Source organism: Myxocyprinus asiaticus, chromosome 15 (assembly GCF_019703515.2).
Source record: "Myxocyprinus asiaticus isolate MX2 ecotype Aquarium Trade chromosome 15, UBuf_Myxa_2, whole genome shotgun sequence".
In the NCBI taxonomy this organism is placed as follows: domain Eukaryota; kingdom Metazoa; phylum Chordata; class Actinopteri; order Cypriniformes; family Catostomidae; genus Myxocyprinus; species Myxocyprinus asiaticus.
In genome coordinates, this window is record NC_059358.1 from 20,680,061 (window position 1) to 20,695,512 (window position 15,452).

Here is a 15,452-nt window from a genome sequence, read left to right on the forward strand (position 1 = left end):
TTGGTCTGGAAGACCATTACCATACCTGTGCAAATTCTGTGGATGTGGGGAAGACACTGAACGTCTCAGTCATAAGTACTGACTGATTTAATTTGTTGATTCATAGCTAAGCCTACCTATATTTTTTCTTTTCTTTTTTTTTTGTACTGAAAGGCCAAAAGGTTCACCTTAAAAGGGATAGCTTCCTTTGATTAAACTGTAAGAGCTGTTTTCTCAATGACAAATCCCTAAGCCTGGTCTAACTGAAAAACCAAAATGGCGTTCTGACATCTCCCACGCACCGCCTGACAGGGTTTGCAATTAACCCTAATTTGCATATGCAAATACCCTGGAAATTCGTTTTGACTACAAAATGGGGTTGAGTGAAGCAGTAGACTGCCCAGAGATTAAATGCATAACTTTATGCCATATATTGCAGCCTAATCTTTAGGATTCAAATGATGAGCGAAAAGCGTATTTGTTGCATCTAAGAAGGGTAGACCATGTAAAACTGCAAAGCTGTCCATCATGAGACTTCTTTCAATATAGTCTTCTCGTTAGCATTCATTAAAGCCATTGTTTTTAGTATGGCGCCGGTTTCACACATTATATTCTCACAACATTTCAGGCGTTCAGTTGGCAATGGGATAGTTCATTCTTTTTCAACAATTAGCGGTTGTATTTATAATTTAACCTACTGTAAGCTACTTCAGTAGCCAATACTGTAGGCTAAGTGAGAGACTTTCAGCATGTTTAAGACAATAAAGAAGCATCCCACTCACCAGTAACGATTCGTTCAGCATATGTCGACTAATGCTGATTGTATTGCTTAATTGATGCGTTCGTGAGTGTTTAAGAAGTTTTACTATAGAACACGATTTGTCAACAAGGCAAGAAATTGTTTACTTTTTCTGGTGGCGACAATTTCCTTAAATCGAAGAGTTAAAAAAAGAAAGAAAAAAAGTTAAAACATTGATTATTAACTTCGTACAAACATAGGCATTATGAAGGCGTATGGGAATCCGTTATAGAAATGTAGTTTTATTATTCAAATGATTTTTATGTTTAACTATTTCAGCTTTACAGTTTAAGGTCTGGTTATTAAATAAGTTGGTAAAAAAACTGTACCAGACATTATACTTACTGCAAACAGTTGATGCGGTGTATAAAAATTAAATAGAATAATAGCTATCAACTCAACGCAAAGCTGATGGTCTTCCCGTCTTATTATCAGTTACAATGTGTAAAAAGAGCAGTATGCCTTGCTGAAAGAAATTCAGTCTTTAGTTATGATTTTTGACATTACGACAGCTAATTTTAAAGTCTTAAAATAGTCTGTATCGTATCTAAAACCAGTAATGAAGGCTGCTTGTAAGAATTTCGTTTGCCTAGAGTAACATTTAACGAAATATTTTTCGCTATTAACGAAATTCTGAAAATGAATCCAGATTACCCGACCATTGAATCCGTGCCAACATTTAAAGCCTCTGCGTTAGCATGTGCCTTGCCTAATGAGAGAGCGAGAGAGAGAGAGAGAGAGAGAGAGAGAGAGAGAGAGAGAGAGAGAGAGAGAGAGAGAGAATAATTTAATAATAATAGTAAAATAATTTATCTAAATCTTTTTGATGTCATATTTTGGTAGGCTGTTTTCTAATTTTAAGTGTAGTCACTTGCAGTGATGCTAACTGGGCTTTTCCAATGTCTAAATAAACACTAGTTGATGTTTTATGCCTGACAGCAAATTTGCTGCCATAATCTCAGTGCTATTATATTTACAGAAGGCCTATTACTGAAGAATTAGCCTCGCAACAGAAGACTGAGGACACGTCTATGGCCAAGCACTTCCACCCTGAAATTTTTTTTCTTAAAAAAGAAAGTAAAAAGTGTTTAGAGAAGTATATGAACTGTTTAACCCCTTGTGCGACCTTCGGGACATTTTTGTCTTTTTCGATCATTTTGGCTGCGTTAATGCCAACGGCATAATTTTTTGCAAAAGGTGTGTATTTTCTGGGGAATTTTGATATTTCAACCTCAGTTTCTATAATACATCTATAATACACTGTGTACACAAAATAGTTACACTCAGGACCTTAAGGACAAAATGTCCCCATTGAAACCCATTAAATCATGAATTCTATGATATTATGCTGTCATATCGGAGCCCTGGCAGATGGCGCCATTTTTCTCATGTTTAGCCTATGGAGCAAATACATGCTTTTTTCCTATTTTCTGTTTGCTGTATTATAGAGCACTACAGGCCAATTGAATAAATGATGCAGCTAAAATTGTGTGGGTGTGTTGGTATGGATGTCAGTGTATGTTTTGTATGTGTGTATTGAGAAATCTGTGTGTGTGTGTGTGTGTGTGTGTGTAAAAAAACAACAGAGGCATTATGCAAAATAACTGGCATTTAAAGAGTTAAAATCCTGAAAATGAAAGTATGAAAGTCAGTGAAAGTAGAAAATAATATTAATACATAATATTTTTATGGCAGTTTTTTGATGCTGACATTTTTGCCCTCTAAGGTACTGAGTGTGAGATTTTTTTTATGTATTTTTTTTATCTGACACTGCACATAAAATAACAATGCATCAAAATCGCTGTTGCTAATCATTGACATATCCCCTTAGTATTTAGTATATGGGAAATAATTAAATTTTTTTGTTTTATTTTTATTTATTTTTTTCATAAAAAACAACAGTGGCATTATATAAACAAACTGGCATTTAAAGGGTTAAAACCCTGAAAATGAATGAAAATTTGGTAGTTATGATAAGGACTGATGTTGGTTACAAAAATTAACTAACTGAAAGTGGAAAATAATTTTAATATATAATATTATTATGCCAGTTTTTTGACGCGGATATTTTTATCCTCTAGGACCTCTTAGTAACTTTTTTAAATTGACGCACAAGGGTTAACAAAACGTCCTCAGAAACCTTTACTAATATGTGCTTATGTACTGTAGAGAATTGTAGCGTAACCGTGTATAGTTTTGTGATTTCCAAGTGCTCTTCATTCTCTTCATCCGCTTGCGTTCTCTGCCCAGCTAATATATATGTGTGTGTGTGTGTGTGTGTGTGTGTGTGTGTGTATGTGTATGTGTGTTATTAAGGAATAAGGAATGTTATTAATGTTTTTGATAATTAATAATTTATTAAATAATTTATTGTTTATTTATATTTGTTAGTTGTATCACACTGTTCATCACAGCGATGATAGATAGGTGGACTTATAGGCTATCAGACATCCTGTAGAATTATTTATTTTATCTTGGAACAAGGAACTCCGTATATTTGTTGGATGTATACCATTCTGTTCTATTGGAATGTATTAATACTACTAGTATTAGAATAGTGGCTAGTGAACTTTACAGCCTCTCTCTTCATCTCTCTTGCAAGCATCACTGAGGCGCTGTCCGTGGAACAGTGCTGAAGTTAGCCCAGACAGGAGTATTTTTACATTTGGACTTTTACATTTGGAACTTTAATTTTGGAAACAAGACATTTTCAGGTTATTTAATCCAATCGACAAAGACGGTCTTTTGGATAAATTACTAGTTGAATTGTGAGATTCTGGATGTGCATAATGGATTTTTAAGTTCACTTTGTCAATGTTTTTCCTTTCGAATTGTCTTTTATTACTGGCCATAGTTACACAATAGTGGTTTCACATTACTTTTAGTAATTTTAATTTTTTGTATGATAGCTTACCCATGTAGCCACATAACGTGCAATTACTGAACACAGTTTTCATCTCTCTATTTAGTTTTACACTGACATTTTGGTTTAGACGAACGCTTTCTCACCAAATAGCCGTCTTTACATCTCTTAACATATTCAGTAATGACACGTTCATAACATAAACAAATATTTCTTGCTTCTTTTATTTTTATTTATTTATTTTATGTTGGCGAGGAAAACACCCTCAAAACTGAGGCAAAATGATTGGCTTTCTGTCGGTACTTTTGGCATCGACAGCTCTACGGGCTTGTTTAAAAAAACAGGGATTACTTTACTGTTAGTCGACGTATATTCGATCATAAATGATGAATCAGAGAATCCAGGTCGGGTTTCCACATCTGAACAGCCTCATACTGTGTTATAGAATCGTAGCACATGTAAATGTATTCTTTTATACAATTTCATTTCATTTATAAATAATAAACAGACATTTTAGGCCCAATACTTTAAATTATGAAGATGCTAGCAATTACATATTTGAATCAAGTTTCATGACATTTACGTAAAGCAATAATATATTTTCTTTTAATAATTCTTTGCTATACACAAACACTGCAGCCTGCAGAATATCCCATCGTGATATGCACTCGATTACAAACCTGAGGCTTATTTAACCTGCCAGAAAATGATCCTTTCAGAGTAGGGCTATTGGCGCAAATGAGCCAATGATGCTTCTGAAGAACAAGAAATTGGAGACGACTGGGCCAAATAAGGCCACAAATCTGATAAATATAAGTTGATATAACCTCATAATAAGCTACAACTTCTCTAAAGTGTGTGTGTGTGTGTGTGTGTGTCTGTGTGTGTTTTGGCTAACTCATGCCAAGTTGTTTACCATGTTTAAAGGGCCAGAGCCCCTAACTCTGACTGACAGTCATAAAGTCATAAAATGAAGGAACCAAAATGTGTTGTATGAATTAAGAAGAAAGCACAGAAAACGTGTGAAAAAACAAAACAAAAAAAAACCTACAGGGTTTTTCATTGTATCTGCAGGATGTTTGCTGGTCTCCTGCAGGAATGATGAAATCCTGCAGGATACATTGACAAACTGTGCAGGATATTCCAACAGGTTTTAGAATGGAATTTTAAAAACCACAGAGACATGCAGGAATAGCCAGTACACTTCCTGCACAGGAGAAAATCCTGCAGGATTTTTCCATTTCTACAGGACAACTGCAAACCTCCTGCAGGAATAAAATATGGTTCTAAAAGATTTAAATTAATTTAAGAAGAGACACCATTTAAAGTAAATATTTTTACTATTTTTAAAACAAATATTGAAAATGGCATTTTATGTGTTAGAGTGTGCAGTATATAGCATATATACTGCACACTCAGTATAGCCATATTATTTACTTATTTGTAAATAAACATATGTTACGAACAAAGTTTAATATTAACAAGGAGTACCTGCACTTCTTTTCTTCCACTTCAAGCACTGATTCTAACCTCTTATTCCCTTTTTGTTGTGCTGTGTTGTAATGTCTTATGTTTCTGATTAGATGTTGGGCTTTCTGCCACACCAATGACAAGATGACAGATTGTGAATCTCATGGAAAAAAGGTGATGTTATGAGCTGTTATGAGTGTATTATTGACATGTCCAAAATACCTTTACTTGAAGGCCTTAATGCATTCAACTTTAATTGAAATGTACTTGTTGTTTTTCCCCAGACACAGTGGACAGTCGTAAAGGAAATTAATAAGGCAAAAATGAGGACAAAGGCATGGATGGATGATAGGTAATACTTTTCCCCTTTGTTTTAGTTTTTTCTACAAGAGTTTTGAAAAGTAAAAAGCATTTTATACTAATCCAATATAAAGTTGATAACAGATAAGATGTTTGATTAGAATGATCTAAAACATACACCTTTGTGGATATAAAAACCTATCAGTGGTGTGCACAGACCTCAGCAGAGTCAGGGGCGGAAGGATAAAAAAGGGCACCGATTATCTAAATATTAATGATTAGTACTTATTTACTATACTAATTTCTTTGCTTTTAGAGTATTTAAGTAATTCCTTTATTATATACAGTACATATCCTAATTTCCTAGTTTCCTTTATCAGAAAATAAAAATATATTCTGTTATATTTATCACAAAAAGCACCATGGTATTACAATGTTTTTTTTAGACAACCTTGGTATTTCTTTGAAGTACCTCGGAGTACCATTACAATATCATGAAATATAGTAATCATTCAGTACCATGGTTTTACCCTGATAACACCACAGTGCTGTCAAAGTCTTTAAATCTTTTTCTTGTCTCATCACTCTTCTCTAAACTTTCTCTCATCTCTGCTCCTTTACTTCATCCTGTCTTCCTCTCTGACCTCATCATCCTCTTTATACAACTGACACTTTTTATTGTACTTTTTCTTAATTTCCTGTCATATTAATATAGTGTTATTTTACTAAAATACCTGCATTAACACTAAGGAATGTCAGAAATGAGAGTTTTATGCAATGTCGGAAAACCAATCAAGTTTTATTCTTTTAAAGAAAGTACACTACAGTACATAGGGTTGACTTTTTATCTGACCTGTTACTCTTCTGAGGCAACTTCACTTCGATGTTCCGGGGCAAATTTCAAACAGCATTTTTGCTCCCTTGAATGGCTCTGCTGCAGGAAGGGGACACCCCTCGAAAGCGTGAGAAAACATCTCTGGTTACACATGTAACCTCGGTTCCCTGAGATGAAGAGAACGAGACATTGCGAGAATTGCTATGGGGAAATTCCTTCCGCCGACTTAGTAGAAGCCCCTGTACAATAACGCCAATCCTGAGACTGGCTATGGTGTTTGAGCCCCGCCCCTTTAGGCGCACAGTTGGCCTATATAAGCGGGTGTGCGAATACCATTTCTTCTGAATTTTCTGACTGAGGGACAAGAGCGCATCTCTCGAACCTCGAAACTCTGAAGTAGTAGTGAGGCTAGATCTCGCAATGTCTTGTTCCCTTCATCTCAGGGAACCAAGGTTACATGTGTAAGCGGAGATGTTCCCTCTCGATTCAGTTCACTCGTCATTGCGTGAATCGCTATGGGGAACCGAGTCCCATCACGCCGCACTACGTGACGTCATACCCCCTGAAGTATAAACACCTGAAAAACAATAGGAAGTCACAGGCCTGCAGGATGGTGACTTATTAAAGACCTCAAGCGTATGAATTAATGAATAACCCCACATGGTGAAAACCAGATGGAAGTCTAATCTCAGCCTGGGAATCTATATGAACCTTATAAATACACACAATCTAAATTTAACCCCTTCACAACCAAAGGTTGGGAAAGGACATGTTTTCCTTATTGGAAGTGCTTGTGACTTCTAAGGGGGGTAATTTCAACAACAGCCTATACAGTATACAGGTGGCTGTACCAAAATATACATATATCAGATAGCCCACCCTTAATAAAAGGGCCTGGGCTCACCTGCTGATTGTTGGAACAATAAGTGCTCTAGACAGAGAGGACTTTGGAAGAGATGGACACCATGTAGTGTTTATCGCTGTGTCTTATTTCGAAGGCTGCGTGCTAGGTAGAATGCGTCCTTTGAAGACTGCAGTATACAAAGAGTCCCTCTTTTAAACAAGCCTAGTTTAAACGAGATGGCCTTCGTAGGACAAATGGAAACAGAACGTAACATGGTTGCTATGACAGCACGGCACTTTTTAACAAGCGCCAGTGCTTTGAGTGAGAAGGGAACAAAGTCCCTTTGGAAGGGAATGTATGAGGTAAATTTGAGGAGAGTTATAATGATATAAAGAGAAAAGAAAATAGATTTTACAGGTGTACTTTTAGTCTATAATAATACATTTTAATTATATATTACTATAATTATACATATTATATATTCTGCACCCCTCTACTGAGGTACTTCAACTTGGGAATTAACATTACTTGCATTTGAACATCATATTTTCGAACAAATTGGCGTCATTTGTTTAGACAAATGATGTTCATTTCCGATGAAGCAAAAAATTGTGGGTTGTGAGTGCCCACAAAGGATACACCTCATGCATCCTCCGAATTCCTGTAAAAGAAGGTCACATTCGAAGGCTGCATTTGGAGTGTCCTACTCACTTTTCTGAAACAAAACAGCCTCGATGACATATGCAGCCGACAAACGCGACCTCCAGGGGATGCAGCCTTCGAAACGAGACACAGCATATGACACCAACCTGCTGCAAAGCATATGTCCTCCAAGGACACAACATTTGTCCATGCCCATGATGAGGCTATGCCTCTAGTTGAATGCACTTTCACACCAATAGGGCATCTCACGCCCTGTGATTCATGAGCGAGGGCACTCGCATCAACGATCCAGTGAGAGAACGGAGACAGACATGTCTTTTGTGCGTCCTCCATAACAGGGAGTTTAGGCGCCTCGCTCCCTTGAGGAACTGAAAAATAGAACATGTCTGCCCATGGAGGAGCCAGCCTCCGGGGCGTGGTAATAAAGGCGTCTCGCGGACAGCGCTGTAGCTTGCAGAATGACATTCATCCCAGCGGGGCACGGCATTTATGTAAGCTACCACTGTCATGTTGTCCTATCGAATCAGAACGTAGTGATTCGCTACCTGGGAATGCAAAGCCTTCAAGGCTAGAAGACAGCAAGTATTTCCAGACGACTGAAGTGCTATGTGCCGAAGAATGGGCACCCGCCGCACAGTGCACCTCAGCTTGCACTGAACGCATCCGTGATTACCACCTTTTGCCAGAAGACCTGACCCAGCATGATGCTGTTAAAAGGTTGGAGCTGTCCAAGGTGCTAAAGCAGCCAGACAGCAGCGAGTTATGCCAATGCGCATGTGCCCCTAGCGCAAGGCATGCCGCCAGCATTGGAGAGGTCTCATGTAAAAGACCTAACAGTGCGATGGCGGATGCTTTTTATCCAGTTTGACATTACCATTTGTACAGCCTGGGCCTCAGACTAGTAAATTCTCATGCTCGCACAACAGATCCTCTGGTCAGGCTAATAATAGCCCAACATAAAGGTAGTTCAAAATACACACGCCGCTCAGCTTCAACGGAGCGAGCGCTGCATTGTTACACTTCGAGAATGTGGAGAGCCAAGGAAAGGACTCTGAATTAATAAGCTGTTCCCTCGAATGTGAATCTCAATACAGCATGAGACGAGGTGCAACTCGTACATGAAAGTACCCGTGCATCCTTTAGATCTATTGACGCAAATCTGCCTGAGTGCGGATGCGCGTTATGATGTTTTTGAGATACTGACTGTGTCTCATTTGGAAGGCTGCATCCTCCAGAGGTCGCATTTGTCGGCCGCATACGTCATCGAGGCTGTCTCGTTTCAGAAAAGCGAGTAGGACACTTCGAATGCATCCTTTAAATGCGACCTTCGTGTGCACTCACAACCCACAATTCTTTGCTTCAACGGAAATGTCTCAATTTACCCGTAAATATGATGTTCAAACGCAAGTAATGTTAATTCCCAAGTTGAAGTACCTCAGTAGATGAGTGCAGAGTATATAATATGTATAATTATATTAATATATAATTAAAATAAAGTATTAGACTAAAAGTACACCTGTAAAATCTATTTTCTTTTCTCTCTATGTCATTATCATTCTCCTAAATTTTACCTCATACATTCCCTTCCAAAGAGACTTTTTACCTTCTCACTCATAGTGCTCGCACTTGTTAAAGAGTGGCGAGCTGTCATAGCACCCATGATACGTTCCATTTCTGTTTGTCCTACGAAGTCTGTCTCGTTTAAAGGAGGACGCTCGGTATACTGCAGCCTTCAAAGGATGCGTCCTACCTAGCATGCAGCCTTCGAAACGAGACACAGCCACTGTTTTGAATGGGCGCTTTACAAGCACGCAATTCAAGCATCTTGAATCTAAAATGGGCTGAAGCCTGCCGTCTTACTCCAGAACGGAAGACAATGGCTGTAGAACCTTTGTGTACACACAGAAGCAACATTCTGTGCAATATCCCAGTCTCAACGAACTCCGGCAGGAAGGGGAAGAGAAATGAGAATGTTTGTGAAGGCATCAAGAGTGCTTTTCTCTTTTTTTGTAAGAATCATTCTTTATTTAACATTTTTACTTATATTTTACTTTATTTATTTATTTAACTCTGGCAGGGAATGTGCAGCATGTGAATGTGTGTGTGCATCTCTTGCAACAAGTGCTTTCTCTTTTGTGTGAGAACATTGGTTTTGTGAACACAACACACAGAAACACATTTGTGTATCATCTCTGAGACCTACAGCGGGGAATGAGCTGTGTATGAATGTGTCTCAATATTTGTGACTAGCACATTTCTGATTTTTATGAAAACATAGTTTATGTGAACACAATACACAGAAACAGCCTGCATGAAGCCTCCCGGCGAACACCTGTGGGGAGGGGAAGTGAACTGTGTGTAAATGTGCGTGTGTCAAGCATGTGCAATGCGAGCAGACGCAACAAGCACTTTCTCTATTGTGTGAGAAGATTGTTTATGTAAAAATCATCTCACAGAAACAACACATGTAATCTCCTAATGAACTCTGGTGAAGAGGGGAAGTGAACGGTGTGTAAATGTGTGTGCATCTTGTGCCAGTGCAGCGTGAGCAGATGCAACAATCACTTTCTCTATTGTGTGAGAAGATTGTTTATGTGAAAATCATCACACAGAAATAACACACATGTAATCTCCCTGCGAACTCCGGTGAGGAGGGGAAGCGAACAGTTTGTAAATGTGCGTGTGTGTCGAGCATGTGCAGCGCGAGCAGACACAGCCAGCGCTTTCTCTATCGTGTGAGAAAATCACCACACAGAAACAACATACATGCAATCTCCCAGCAAACTCCAGCGAGGAGGGAAAGTGAAAAGCATGTAAATGCGTGCGTGTCGAGCATGTGCAACATTGTTTATGTGAACACAACACAAAGGAACACACTTGTCTACCATCATGGCTTACCCGGCGGGGATGAGTAATGTGTGAATGTGTGCGTCTCGACAGTGAGCGCATTTCTGTTTTTTTTTAAAGAACAAAGCACACAGAAACACATTTGTCTCTCATCCCGGCATACCCAGCGAGGATGAGCAGCATATAAATATGGCATCTCGCAGCAAGCGCATTTCTGTTTCTTGTGAGAACATTCTCTATTTGAACACAACACAGAAATTATTTGATGGCTTGGTTGTCTTTGGCGGAGCAGCGGGGGCTGGGTTCTCCACCAGGTGCTTGTCTGAAATAGAACGGTGAGTCATCAGACTGAGTCACCGGTGACTTTTTGGGACCCGCAGTGCCATCTTGAGGCAACCACGAAAATTCGTGTCACATCCATGACTCTGTCATGGCACGTATCAGCTTGCATCGATTTTGAATCGTGGTCCTCTAACTCTAAGGCCAACACTTAATGAGGCGAGTTAATGGGGGCCTGGGTAGCTCAGAGAGTAAAGACGCTGACTACCGTCCCTGGAGTCGCGAGTTCGAATCCAGGCTGTGCTGAGTGACTCCAGCCAGGTCTCCTAAGCAACCAAATTGGCCTGGTTGCTAGGGAGGGTAGAGTCGCATGGTATAACCTCCTCGTGGTCGCTATAATGTGGTTCTCGCTCTCGGTGGGGTGCGTGGTAAGTTGTGCGTGGATGCCCATGCGCTATGTATGCGCTCAACATGCCATGTGATAAGATGCGTGGATTGACTGTCTCAGAACAGGAGGCAGCTGAGATTCGTCCTCCGCCACCCGGATTGAGGCGAGTCACTATGCCACCATGAGTGCATTGGGAATTTGGCATTCCAAATTGGGGAGAAAAGGGGAGAAAAAAGTTAACAAGTTAACACACAAGCCGGATCTCCAGGAAGAATGGCGCTGCCCTTTGTGATGCAGTCTTTTGACGGCAGCCGGACTGCAGGACCACTCATCCAGGCTAAATATTTCCAGCTCGACTGGAGGGGACCATTGAAAACCGAGCTCCTCAACCACCCGTGAGGGGATGCGAATCAGCTCTTATCACAGGCATGCGCACACTCCTTGCCCTCGCTGGGGGAAAGGATGGCGACATCCTCCGTGGACCACTCAGTCATATTTGATGCTGCAAGGGACATGACGTCATCCCAATTGTTAGAACCACCAACATGATAAGGCTGTGCGCTCCGACAGAGGGCCGGAGCTCATAATGCGTATACTGTACTGGTGCGGACGCTACATCGGAAAGTCGAGGGGAACGTGGGGCTTGTGCCGGCATGGGATCTTCCTCGACTTCATCCAACTCAACCTCACAGCCCCGCCGTGCCTCCCTGTGTGAAACCTCGGGATCTAACACAGTGGTTGTGGGAGGCGGGATCATCCCTCAGAATGAGGGCGATCCTTGAGCAGAGCATCCGGAGACTCATGCCATTGCGCTTGCGGAACATTTGCGGAACGACATCTTGAAAAAGACGCGTTGCCTGCAAGCGGCTCTTTAGGTGATACATCAAAATATTAATACATATATATGAAAAGGATACAATATCTCCTGCCGGAACACTGCGGAATGCAGGGGTGTCTCTCGTTGTTCAACGGCGAGCGTCTGAAGCGAAGAACCCATTCACCAAGGAGCTTCTCCAAAGGTGAGGCAGAGAGAATCTTCGCAGGAATACTGCAGGGGAGGGGTGAGTCTTCTCACTGCATGCACTGAGTGGTACAGGCGATGAATTGTCCTGTCTGCATCTGCAAAGAAGATCCCGTCTGCTGAGGAAGTGTATCTCAACGGTGAAGCAAGAAGGGCTTTCAAGACGAGAAATGATGTTGATGTCTTGAAGGAAGAAAATTCTGAAGAAATGGTGTTTGCGCACCTGCTTATATAGGCCAACTGTGTGCCTAAAGGGGCGGGGCTCAAACAGCATTGCCAATTTCAAGATTGGCATTATTGTACAAGGGCTTCAGCTAAGTTGTCAGAAGGAATTTCCCCATAGTGATTCTTGCAATGTCGAGTGAACTGAATCAAAGTCTTTTCCCGAAGGCGCCCCTGCAGCACCCTTTCTGTGCACGCCATTGAAACCTATTACCACCTAAAAACTTATATATTTTACACTGTTAGGATCTCATCTCACACCATTGTTTTGATCTATTTGTCACAGTTGTCAGCAATATTGTGCTGTTTCTTAGGTTGTTTAATTCTCTGTTTTCTAGGTGTGACTGACTCAGCTGCTTGACAACATTTCCATAAATAAAATTATTTATTGGTAAAAATGGACTATTTGTGAGTTTGATTCTCCAGGAGGAAATCAAATCCTACAGGATACCACCCAAATAGTTCCTGTGGAAAACTCCTGCACAATGTGTACATTTTAACACTTGCTATGATTTGCAGTATTTGAAATCTACCCTGCACAATATTCCTGCAGGGAATAAAGGTGTTTTAATGACCTGTAAGACAATTCCTACAGGATAGAATTCCTGCAGAAAATTCTTTCCATTCCTTCATAATATTCTTGCAGGATTGCTACAGGAAAATTAGCCGAAATTCCTGTAGGAAAACTGCAGAATTCCTGTAGGGTTTTTATATTTTATTTTATTTATTTTTTTTAAGGGTAGGAAGACTTCATAAGAACAGGTCTGGTTGCTGGTGGTTTAAATTTCACCGTCCTGAGGGAGGTTGTAGCCTACATAAACATAAACTGCTCATTTGCCTGCCCTATCCCACGGTGGAAATTACAATACAGCATAATTAATATGCGCATAAATTAAGAATGAGAGAGGGTTCTAGATTCCGCGCGCAGGCGGTCCTCTAAAAGAGGAAAAAAGGGGGCTCTGTTGGCCTTGGAACAAGCTGACTGTTCACACGCTAAATTTCGTTAGGAGGGGGCAACAAACCCGCCTTCCCATGTCGCTGCTAGACTTGACCCACACAATAACCGAGCAAGAGAATCAGAGATTAGTCAAACAGCTTTGAGATGTTTCTTCTTTTATTCACACAGACCCGCAGATTTCTTGCCGGTTCTCCACCCCCAGCTGTATGACTTAATAGACTTGTTATAAAGTTTTCAGTTGCCTGCATGACAAGTGACGATCATGTATATAGTAGTATTACATTTATAGTTTAGGTTAAAACCACATAAAGAAAACGTAGGTTGCTCGCTTAGTTGGTGCTCAACAAGGAAAATAATTTTAAAAATAGTAATAATAAGAAAGGGGTATTTTGTACAAGCCAACATTTTTTTTTAATTATTTGTTTACACCAGATATGTCATTGCTGTTCAATTTTTCCTGTCCTAAGACCAATTACTCAGGTGCCTCCACAGCTGGGTCCTATCTCCTGGCAAGCCTCTTAGTCCCACCACAGATTTGCAACCTCTTTGCCTTTAGGCTGATCATTTTTAGTAGGAAACCGAGAGACAGATAACCCGATAGTAAATTTAGATTTGATCAAAAACAAAAACATCTGTATTATTTATCAGAGATTCACGATAAACAATAGGCCTAAATAATAAAAAATAATAATTATAATTATAATAAAGATTGATAAATAATATATAAGGATGAGTAATTTCAGAAAACAAAAATGGGTTTCCCAAAAACTAAATCTACAGTAAATCCCTAACTCTGGACAATAGAGACTCCACATGTAGTGCTACCTTCCAAAGCATGATGATTAAGCTTTTATTGACATCTGTCGGTCATTTAGGGTTCGTGCACTCCACTTGTTAAAGGAATATTCCGGGTTCAATACAAGTTAAGCTTAATTGACAGCGTTTCTGGAATTATGTTGATTACCACAAAATTGTATTTCGACTCGTCCCTCCTTTACTAAAAAAAAAAAAAAAAAAAAAAGCACAAATTGAGGTTACAGTGAGGCACTTACAATGGAAGTGAATGTGGCCAATTTTTGGAGGGTTTAAACAGAAATTTGAAGCTTACAATTTTATAAAAGCACTTACAAAAATTCTTCTGTTAAAACTGCATTATTTGAGCTGTAAAGTTGTTTAAATTGTCCTTTTTACAGTAATTTTAGGGTTTTAAGGTTTGTTGACATTACATCGTCATGGTAACAAAGTTGTAAAATAGGTTATAACTGTACACAGAAAAGGTTAGTAAGCGGTTTTATCGCACTAAAATCATGTTTACATGCATATTGTTTATGTCTTGTGGCTATACTTTTGAAACAGAGCATTTTAAATGTCAAAAATTGCCCCCCATTCACTTCCATTGTAAGGGCATCACTGTAACCCAGACTTTTGCTTTATTTTATTTTTTTTAAGAAAAGGTGGGGTAAGTAAAAATGTATTTTTGTGGTAATCAATATTATGACACAAATGCTGTTGATTGAGCTCAACTTGTATTGAACCTGGAATATTCCTTTAATTTGCACTCCAGTTGAAGGAACTGATGTTCACGGATGCTTTGAGGGTTTTGGTTTTTAAAGTTAATGGTGATAATAATGATGATGATTTGGTCTATTGTAATAGTACTAATATTAACATTAGCTGGTAAAAGGTTAACTAATAAACTTTATTTCATTTTCATTGTGTAAAGATTTCTGTTCCTTGTCACAGAACAGTCAGTCCAAACAATGACAACCGTTCAACTTCCATTCATTTCAGTAATATTCCTAAGGTTTAAATTACCCTTATAACCTAATGGGCACCTTCAGCATATTGAACTTTGAATCAGAAAATCAGATGGCATGGCAAAATAAACTATGTCTGTTTTCTGTGTATTAGGAATAGACCACTGGCTTGCAACAGACTAGTCATGTTAGTAATGTGCACAGTTATTTATTTCTTGTCGTTTTTG